Here is a 9,594-nt window from a genome sequence, read left to right on the forward strand (position 1 = left end):
CCATTGTGTAACAGTGAGGTTCTGTAAACTGTAGTGCTATTTTCCACAACTGAACTTCGCTCGGAATTCGACACAAATTGATTTCAAATACCAGCTAAGCCAACTACATATGCAAGCAAAATGAAATGGGACATGGAGGTACTGCACTTCAGTATTTTCTTAACTCGGGTGATTCTTAGAAGAACATGAGCAGTGACGAAGAAAAATCGTACCTCTCCAGCAGCAACTGAGGAACAACTTGGCACAATCGGCAGCTGCTGCTCGAGTTCTACCAAATCTGCACAAAATTGGCCCAGACGGAGGTCAGCAACATTGACCAGTAGCTCTAGAGAAACCATCGCCCGGTACAAAGCTGCAAGCAGGACCAACCTGCATCGGCCTCCATCAGGAGGCGCCTCTTCACGCCGAAGCGATCCGCGTCGGGAGCCTTCCGCTTGCGCTCATACCTAATCGGCATCTCCGCGCACCAGCTCCTCAAGTCGGAGGGCCTCAGCCTCACCTTCGGGACCGCCGGCACATCCCACCCCAGGAACCTCAGAAACGCCACGACGGCCGTTCCCGAAACAGTCACCGTGCCGCCGGAGGAGCTGAGCGGAGATCCGGGGGCGTGGCACAGCCGCTCGACGTGCTGCAGCGTGATGGCGCTTGCCGCCGACGTCGACGCCACGGCGGCGAGCTCGGCGGCGGCGGCGGGGCGGCCGATGCGGAGGAGCACGGTGAGGAGGTGCCACGCGAGCTCCGTGTCCCACGAGCCCGCGCCGGCGGCGGCGGGATCCATCGGAGGGGAGGGGAGGCGCTCGGATCTGCGGCTCAAGGATCCGGAGGAGGAAGGCAAGGAATTCCCCGCAGGGTTTGGGTGGGAGGGAACCTGGCTTCGAATCCCGCGGTGGTAGTGAAGAGATGTGGGTGGTTTTTTTCCATTCGGTCCTCCGAGTTGCTGGTCTTTGCGGGACGGGTCCGGGCGGGAGGCGGGAAAATTTCGTTGGCGAGCGGAGTTTTGGGTAGCGGTGGATCTGGGCGCTGCCGATTCCCGCCTTTTTTTTCTCCCGTCTCGGGCCTATAACTGCTACGGGCCACGCAGCAAGTGTACACAAAAATAGGAGCTCGTGTGTGCTCGTACACACTACACACAACAGTCTCTTTTCTTTAGCTGCACACACAGTCTCTTTTTGACTGTATATCAACACGCCAACGCAGCAAGTGTATTGACACGCTGGCGCACTTGGCCCAAAGTCTTCTCTTTTTTTGAGAAAAGTGGGCCCAGAATATAGCATCTGAAAGATGGTAGATCGTGTGTTGGTTTCGTGGTTCATAAATGGCAGGTATGGTTTACTTCTCCGACGTGTTAGTCATGCGGTGGTGCTAGATCTAAACTTCAGTGACGCGTCTTGGGTGTTGCCCTAGTTCCATTCGTTCAATAGTAATGGCTTCGCCTTTGATGAGGCACCTTGAAAATCTGCAAAGCTGCATAGCGAAGTGAGGAGGTGGTCCATCGGGTTTTCCTTTGATGATTGCAGGGCCGGTGCTGACATTTCGGGGGCGCAGGGCGAAATTGAAATCCAAGACCCCTTGGTACAAATACTAAAATAACAATCAATTTTTGAACGGCAATAAGCTTTGTACCGCTCATTCAAGCGAGCTCATGATGATCATCTATTAGAGCATTACTAGTAGAACCCTCAAACCCTCAAACACTTGTAGCAGTTTTAAGGGTTATGAAGTGCCAGTTTTTGACACTTTTAAGGGTTGAAAAACAGGGGCAAAGACTAGAACCCTCAAACACAACCCGTAAACTGCTTTAAGGATTGGATTTGAGGGTTCTAGTCTTTGCCTCAACCCCAACCTTTAAAACTGTCATTTCATATATCACACATTTCATCACATTTCATCATATGACATATCACAAATTCCATCACAATTGACATAAAACAGTAATCATTCTAGTTATTATTACAACACCGAATAAAACAATAATCATTCAAATTATTACAACAATGTTTGAGCAAAGTTTGACATGGTGTAGAAATTTCAGAATTTGTCGTGTTTTTAGATAAGAGCAATCCTACATTTGCCTTGTGACCTGGGACCCAAAAATTCAGTTATGTATCAAGGTGGCAAAATGTTCGAAACCCACGCTGCAACTCCACTTTGAGGAATACTTGGCATGCCGGTGCACAGGCTCACCGAGAGCGCAGTTTCGCCGCTACTCCCAACATCAAGCATCTCTCCCACCCATCCTCTTCCGCAAATCGCTCGAGGCCGCCGCGGTGCTGTGCTTCACGCCGCACTCGAGGCCGCTGATGGGGTTATGTACCTAGGGTAGGGTCATGGACCTGATCCAAGTAACTTACCCCAGGACATCCTTAGAAGAGGTCGCCTTCCAGTCGACCAACGAGGATTCACTCGACTGGCCTGAAGGACTCGACCACGAAGACTCACTCGACCACCAGGAGGTCAAGAGGCACTCTGCACTGCATCGGCCTGTAATCAAGTAGACTTTATGATAGTAAAGGCACTTTATGTGGGGCGTTACCAGTAACGCCCCAGACTTAACTCACCTTAAACCTTCTCCTGCGTGGGCTGGCTGGGGTCCTGGCGCACTCTATATAAGACACCCCCCTCCACAGGCAGAGGGGTTCGGCACCTTGTAGCTCATATACACATAATCCACTCGACCGCCTCCGGGCTCCGAGACGTAGGGCTGTTACTTCTTCCGAGAAGGGCCTGAACTCGTACATCCTTTGTGCTTACAACCTCTCCATAGCTAGGACCTTGCCTCTCCATACCTACCCCCCACTCTACTGTCAGGCTTAGAACCACGACAGTTGGCGCCCACCTTGGGGCAGGTGTTTTAGCGATTTTGTGGAGAAGTTGTGATTCTTCCGAGTACTTTCATCATGGTGTCTGCTGGAGTTTTGGTCGAGGGTCAAGAGATCCGTCTCGGCACTCTCACCTTCATCGCCGACGACTCCGCATGGCTCCAGGAGGCTCCGCTCGACGTAGATGCGCTCCCCGTCCGCGGTGCAACGCATTTTCGCGCATGTGTCCGCGGCGTTCTGCTGCGGCAACCGTCGACCCAGTATCGGTCGGCTCCTCCATCGTCCACCCTCCCGGTCTCCCGCCCGCGCAAGCGCTCAGGCCGGTCGAGGCTTCAGCGATGGGTGAGTCACGCGGTAGCTCGCCAATCGGCCACCACCCAAGTTGCGGCAATCGAGCCCAACGAATCTCTCTACGGCTTGTTCGATCAGTCGACTGGCTCCGTAGAGACTGCATCCGAGTGCGGAAGCAGTGATCCAGCGGCGGAAATCTTGATGGTCGACGGGCCCCACAGCCCACCTGGCTTCGCCCATGGTGGTGGAGCAGGTGACGGCGGCGACCCTGCACGAGGCTACGAAGAGTACCAGCCCGAGCCACTCGACTCTCTGCAAAGAGAGGAACTTCGCCGCAGGAACGAGGATCCCCTGCGTATTCCCATCGCAGGAGAAACCCCCGAGGCTCGTGCCTTGGAGGAGGCGCGTCTGGCCAATTTGGCCGAGCGCACTCGACTGGAGAACCTTCAGCGAGCACTCGACGAGCGCGCGCGGCAACGAGTTCCCGACACCAGTCGACGTCAACTCTTCCCGCCGACTCAGGTATATCGAACCCCAATTCAGAATTTAGCAGCTGCGGCCCGTATAGCAGAGTCCATCCAGCCTTCGCAGTCGGAAGCTGGCAGAGGTTTGCTGCAGATCAGGGATCTGCTCCGGGCAGCAGGAGATCAGAATTCAGCCGTGTCTCAGTCGTGCAACAGAATTCAAAGTCGATCCGTCACTGTGAATACGGTTCAGTCGGCTCACAGCCCCAGATCGCCTCCGCGGCACGAAGGGCGCGAGAATCGGCGAGATCAATATGGCGACAGATTCGACCGAGATGATAGGCGTCGAGTGCCCTATTCCCCTCCGATGGGTGGGTCTTACGCTCCTCGGCAGCCAGATGATAGGCGTCAGTACAGTACAGGGCGTAGGGTTCCAGTTGACCCTAGAGAACCAGGCTTCGACGCGCGGTCCATTATCGTGCAAGGGTTGGTCGACCGGAACAGAGCCCATCGAGGTGCACTCGACAGAGATGTACCCACAAGCAGTCGACTGCATGTTTCTGGTCCTGAATGTTTCAGCAGAGCTATCAGAGCCGCAGTTATTCCTCCCAATTTCAGGTTGGCTACAGGAGTCAGCAAGTTCACTGGTGAGTCTAAGCCTGAAACTTGGCTTGAAGACTACCGAGTGGCAGTTCAGATCGGTGGTGGGAACGACGAGGTGGCCATGAAACACTTGCCTCTCATGCTGGAAGGTTCTGCCAGGGCATGGTTGACTCAATTACCTCCTAGCAGCATTTACACTTGGGAAGATCTGTCCCGAGTGTTCATCAGAACGTTTGAAGGGACTTGCAAGCAACCAGCTGGATTGACAGAGTTGCAAGTCTGCGTGCAGAAAACTAATGAGACTCTCAGAGAGTATATTCAGAGGTGGATCACTTTGCACCACACTGTGGAGAATGTGTCCGATCATCAGGCAGTCTGCGCCTTCAAAGATGGTGTCAAGAACAGAGAACTGAGTTTGAAATTTGGTCGAACCGGTGACATGACCTTGAGTCGGATGATGGAGATTGCTACCAAGTACGCCAACGACGAAGAAGAAGACCGACTCCGAAGCGGCAAGCACAAGCCGAGTCAGTCGGAAAAAGGAAACACCAGTCGGAAACAGAAGCGGAAGGCTGAACCGGCAGCTCCTGGAGAGGCTCTGGCCGTGACTCAAGGAAAGTTTAAGGGGAAACCAAAAGGATCCTGGAACCCCAAGAAGGTAAAGGATAAAGAAGGGAACGACGTGATGGACATGTCGTGTCACATTCACACGAAGAAAGACGAAGAGGGGAATATCATTTACCCAAAGCACACCGCTCGCCAATCTCGACTCCTGATCCAGCAGTTTCAGGGAAAACAGTCTAAGGACAAGGAGAAGGAGTCGGACAAGGCCGAAGACAAAGAGGACAGTGAGGGAGGATATCCGCATATCAACTCCACTCTGATGATCTTTGCAGATGTGGAAAGCAGAAGTCGACTGAAAGTGATTAACCGAGAGGTGAACATGGTTGCCCCATCAAAGGCAAATTATCTGAAGTGGTCTCAAACACCCATCACATTCGACCAATCTGATCACCTGACTCATATTTCCACCCCTGGGAGGCAAGCTTTGGTGGTCGATCCAGTTGTCGAAGGCACTCGACTGACAAAGGTGCTGATGGATGGTGGAAGTGGGCTGAACTTATTGTATGCAGACACATTGAAAGGTATGGGCATTCCGATGTCCCGACTGAGCACTAGTAACATGAGCTTCCATGGAGTTATACCAGGGAAGAAGGCCGAGTCACTCGGCCAGATAGCTTTGGATGTGGTGTTTGGTGATTCGAAGCATTTCCGCAAAGAAAAGTTGACGTTCGAGGTCGTGGATTTTCAGAGTGCATATCATGCCATTTTGGGGAGACCAGCCTATGCACGGTTCATGGCTCGACCATGTTACGTGTACCTCAAATTGAAGATGCCCGGTCCCAAAGGTGTGATCACTGTCACCGGTGATAGGAAAAAGGCAGAAGAGTGCTTTCAGAAGGGCTCCAAGATTGCCGATTCCCAGGTGACAACAGTCGAGTTCGAAGAATACAAGCACAACGCAGATCCGAGTGACTTGCTGCGATCCAAGAAGCCCGCCACAGAGTCTGCATTCCAGTCGTCCGGTGAGACGAAGCATGTTCACATTCACCCGACCGACCCCGAAGCAGCTCCGACCCGCATCTCCATGACACTCGACCCAAAATAGGAAGAAGCGCTCATCCAGTTCCTCCGTGAGAACTGGGACATTTTTGCATGGAAGCCCGCTGACATGCCAGGTGTTCCCAGGGGGCTGGCTGAGCATCGCTTAAGAGTCGACTCATCTGCCAAACCAGTCAAAGAGCATCTTCGGCGGTCCGCCGTCCAGAAGAGAAAAGCCATTGGTGAAGAAGTGGCTCGACTGTTGGCGGCAGGATTTATCCGAGAGATATACCACTCCGAGTGGCTCGCTAATGTCGTCATGGTTCCTAAGAAGGACAAGTCGCTCCGAATGTGCATTGATTTCAAGCACATCAACCGGGCCTGCCCGAAAGATCACTTTCCTCTCCCTCGCATAGATCAAATCGTTGACTCGACCGCGGGATGCGAGAGGTTATCTTTTTTAGATGCTTACTCCGGGTACCACCAGATCCGTCTGTACGGGCCCGATGAGGTAAAAACAGCTTTCATCACTCCATTCGGGTGCTTCTGCTATATCACCATGCCATTCGGCCTCAAGAATGCCGGAGCCACATTTATGCGAATGATTCAGAAGTGTCTACTCACTCAAATCAGTCGGAATGTGGAAGCTTATATGGATGATATTGTTGTCAAGTCACAAAAAGGGTCCGACCTGCTCGCTGACCTCGCCGAAACATTTGCCAACCTCAGAAGGTATGATATCAAGCTCAATCCATCAAAGTGCGCATTTGGAGTTCCTGGTGGCAAGTTACTCGGTTTTCTCGTTTCCGAACGGGGAATCAACGCTAACCCAGAGAAAATTGGCACCATTCTCCGAATGAAACGCGCTGTATGAGTGCACGATGTCCAGAAGCTTACTGGATGCTTGGCCGCATTAAGTCGATTCATCTCACGACTCGGTGAAAAGGCATTGCCTCTTTACCGACTGATGAAGAAGGCAGACAAGTTCGAGTGGACTCCAGAAGCTGATGCAGCGTTTGCCGAGCTAAAAGCTCTGCTCTCCACCCAGCGGGTGCTTGCTGCTCCAATCAGCAAAGAGCCTCTGTTGCTCTACATCGCAGCCACAGGACAAGTCATCAGTACTGTGCTAACGGTCGAGCGGGAAGAAGAAGGAAAAGCTCTCAAAGTTCAGCGCCCAGTGTATTATTTATCTGAAGTCTTGACTCCATCCAAGCAGAGATATCCTCATTATCAGAAGCTTGTGTATGGAATATACATGACCACAAAGAAGGTTGCTCATTATTTCTCTGACCATTCCATCACAGTCGTCAGCGACGCTCCACTATCAGAGATTTTGCACAACAGAGATGCAACTGGTCGAGTGGCCAAATGGGCGATTGAACTTCTTCCCCTTGATATCAAGTTTGAGGCAAAGAAAGCCATTAAGTCCCAGGCAATAGCAGATTTCCTCGCCGAGTGGATTGAACAGCAGCAGCCGACTGAAGTTCACTCGGAGCATTGGACCATGTTCTTTGATGGCTCTAAGATGTTGAATGGTTCCGGTGCTGGGGTTGTCCTGGTTTCCCCCAGAGGAGATAAGCTCAGATATGTGCTCCAGATTCACTTTGATTCCTCCAACAACGAGGCAGAATATGAGGCCCTTTTATATGGGTTGCGCATGGCCATTTCACTCGGCGTCCGTCGCCTGATGGTCTATGGCGACTCGGATTTAGTGGTCAATCAGGTGATGAAAGAGTGGGACGTGAGAAGCCCAGCCATGACTGGATACTGCAGTGCAGTGAGGAAGCCGGAAAAGAAGTTCGAGGGGTTGGAGCTCCATCATATACCCCGACTGAAAAATCAAGCAGCTGATGATCTAGCAAAGATAGGTTCCAAGAGAGAAGCCATTACGAGTGGTGTGTTCTTGGAGCATATACACACTCCGTCAGTCAAAGAAGATCCTTTCACCGAAGAAACTCCACAGCCCAAGAGTGCCACAGATCCGACTGAAGTTGAAGTCCCAGCGGTGGTCGACTTGATCATGGAGGTTTTGGTGGTCATTCCCGACTGGACGATTCCGTATGTCGCATATATCTTGAGGAAAGAGCTTCTGGAGGATGAGGAAGAGACCCGACAGATCGTCCGTCGATCTAAGGCCTTTACCATAATCAAAGGACAATTATACAGAGAAAGCGCGACTGGAGTCAGTCAGAAGTGCATAACACCAGAAGAAGGTCGACTCATCCTCAAAGATATCCACTCGGGGACCTGTGGTCATCATGCGTCCTCTCGGACCATCGTGGCCAAAGCATACCGAGCCGGATTTTACTGGCCAAAGGCGAATGAGATGGCAAAAGAGATAGTGGATAAATGCGAGGGATGTCAGTTCTACTCGAACATGTCGCACAAGCCTGCGTCAGCTTTGAAGACTATCCCACTCGTCTGGCCTTTTGCAGTCTGGGGGCTGGACATGGTCGGTCCTTTGAGAACAGGACGAAGTGGCTTCACGCATGTACTGGTGGCAGTCGACAAGTTCACCAAGTGGATCGAGGCTAAACCAATCAAGAGCCTTGACACCGGTACTGCTGTTAGCTTCATCAGGGAACTAATATTCAGATATGGAGTCCCGCACAGCATCATTACGGATAATGGGTCGAACTTTGACTCAGAGGAATTCAGAGCTTTCTGCGACTCCCAGGGCACACGGGTCGACTACGCATCAGTCGCCCATCCGCAGTCGAATGGACAAGCAGAGCGAGCTAATGGACTGATTCTTAAGGGATTGAAGCCTCGACTGATGCGTGATCTCAAACACGCGGCTGGAGCTTGGGTCGACGAACTTCCATCTGTACTCTGGGGACTGCGGACCACGCCTAATCGGTCGACCGGAAGAACTCCATTCTTCTTGGTCTATGGAGCTGAAGCAGTCTTGCCGAGTGATCTTCTCCACAATACTCCTCGAGTTGAAATCTACAACGAAGCAGAGGCTGAACAGGCGCGGCAGGACGCAGTCGACCTTTTAGAGGAAGAAAGGGAGATGGCTCTGATCCGGTCGACCATCTACCAACAAGATTTGCGCCGTTTCCACGCCAAAAATGTGAGAGGTCGAGCCTTCCAGGAAGGGGATTTGGTTCTCCGAGTGGATCAGCACAAACCACACAAGCTTGCTCCTTCTTGGGAAGGCCCCTTCATCGTCACCAAGGTCCTCCACAACGGGGCGTACCGTCTTTACAACGTCGAGCGTAATATCGACGAGTCCCGAGCTTGGAACGCGGAGCTACTCCGCCCATTCTACACTTAAGTTTTATCACTCGGATGAGTGCAATAAAGTACTTTTGTAGTTCACGGACCTCAAAATAATAGTGTCATAGTCCCTCCATAATTTTTGTCACTTTTTATTTTTGTCCACATAAAATTCCCCCTCAGTGGGTGACTTAGCTGCGAATCCGTTTCGCCTAAGTTTGTAAAAATCCTACTGAGTGGTGAGCCAGACTCCCACTCGGAGGCTTAGCCGCGAATCCGTTTCGCCTAAGTTTATCAAAATCCTACCGAGTGGTAAGCCAGCCTTTCACTCGGGGGCTTAGCTGCAGTCCAAGGACTCGCCTAAGTTATAAAAATCCTACCGAGTGAAGAGCAACCCTCTCACTCGGGGGCTTAGCTGCAGCCATGTGCTCGCCTAAGTTATAAAAATCCTACCGAGTGAAGAGCGACCCTCTCACTCGGAGGCTTAGCTGCAGCCCTGTGCTCGCCTAAGTTATAAAAATCCTACCGAGTGTAGAGCAACCCTCTCACTCGGGGGCTTAGCTGCAGTCCAAGGACTCGCCTAAGTTATAAAA

The 9,594-nt window shown here is 52.0% G+C and overlaps 1 pseudogene; it reads right to left on the reverse strand.

Moving 5' to 3' along the window:
• Positions 1–876, reverse strand: part of LOC123052283 (uncharacterized) — a 5,751-nt pseudogene extending 4,875 nt beyond the window's left edge.
• Between the last annotated feature and the right edge of the window lie 8,718 nt (positions 877–9,594).

This window comes from Triticum aestivum, chromosome 1A, assembly GCF_018294505.1.
Source record: "Triticum aestivum cultivar Chinese Spring chromosome 1A, IWGSC CS RefSeq v2.1, whole genome shotgun sequence".
In the NCBI taxonomy this organism is placed as follows: Eukaryota; Viridiplantae; Streptophyta; class Magnoliopsida; order Poales; family Poaceae; genus Triticum; species Triticum aestivum.